Genomic DNA, 1,016 nt, shown 5'->3' with positions numbered 1-1,016 from the left:
CTGTGTGTGTGTGTGTGTGTGTGTGTGTGTGTGTGTGTGTGTGTGTGTGTGTGTGCGTGTGTGCTTGCATGCGCGTTTGCTGTTAGCTCAGTTGTTATCATGCTTGGCTAAGGTAAGGATGACTTTGAATCTATCCCACAGTAATACCTTCTTGACCTTGAGACCCTTTCAGTGAATAACTATAATATTAACCCTATTCATTTTGTACCTATGGGGTTGTATTCTTCACATTTTAAAATACTTCTATTTCGAAGATCTCTTTGAAACTTTCAGTATTTCTAAAAAAATAATTTTGATAGACTGCTATGCAAAACGGACGTATCTTATTAACGAGTAAATTTCCTCTTTGGAAAGTGGTGGCACAGAGTTCCCCACGTCGTATGGATACGATAGTGAAACACGACGTACGGATAGGGTTAATGAAAATATTCGCGGGCCCGAAGGTGAACGTCCAAGTGTTATTCCGGTTCTTTTCCCAGCTCTCGTCATTCTGCATTCCTACCCCACAAACACTTATGTTTGTCTTCCTAGCACTCCACAGACGATGAATTTATCCGCTCCCCCCTTCCGCACGCACACACCCTTTCCCTCCTCTCCTCCTTTCCCCTTTCAACTCACCAATACCCCCCCCCCAGAAAAATGCCCAAAACAATAAACAGAAAAGAAGGGGGGGGGGGGGGAAATAAAACAGAATTTAAGAAATAAAACCCTGACACTTTATTGCAAGAAGCTACAAAATGTTAATATTATTCAAGAATCCCGTATTTCATAAATCCAAAGCAAAGCTACCGCGCAGACAGACAAACAAACCCACACACTTGGAATATCACACGGGTATGACGTGGCTATCGATCGTGGTCTGTAACCTTTGCGTATTATCGATTCTCACTTCCGGTTGTTACGTTGTGAGGATGTTCAAGGGAGAATGGAGGGTGATCATCACGGGCAAATAGAGGGGTACAGAGGGGGTTAGTGACCGAGCGTGTTCAGGTGCTCTCTCTCTCTCTCTCTCTCTC

The 1,016-nt window shown here is 43.8% G+C and overlaps 1 protein-coding gene across 1 annotated transcript in view; it reads left to right on the top strand.

Moving 5' to 3' along the window:
* LOC101846316 overlaps window positions 1-1,016 on the top strand; it is a gene marked incomplete at its 5' end in the record, with an annotated part of 99,258 nt that overhangs the window by 20,337 nt on the left and 77,905 nt on the right.

Source organism: Aplysia californica, unplaced genomic scaffold (genome assembly GCF_000002075.1).
Source record: "Aplysia californica isolate F4 #8 unplaced genomic scaffold, AplCal3.0 scaffold00784, whole genome shotgun sequence".
Taxonomy (NCBI): Eukaryota; Metazoa; Mollusca; class Gastropoda; order Aplysiida; family Aplysiidae; genus Aplysia; species Aplysia californica.
Note: the sequence above shows the minus strand (reverse complement) of the source record. Positions and strands in the feature narration are given on the sequence as shown.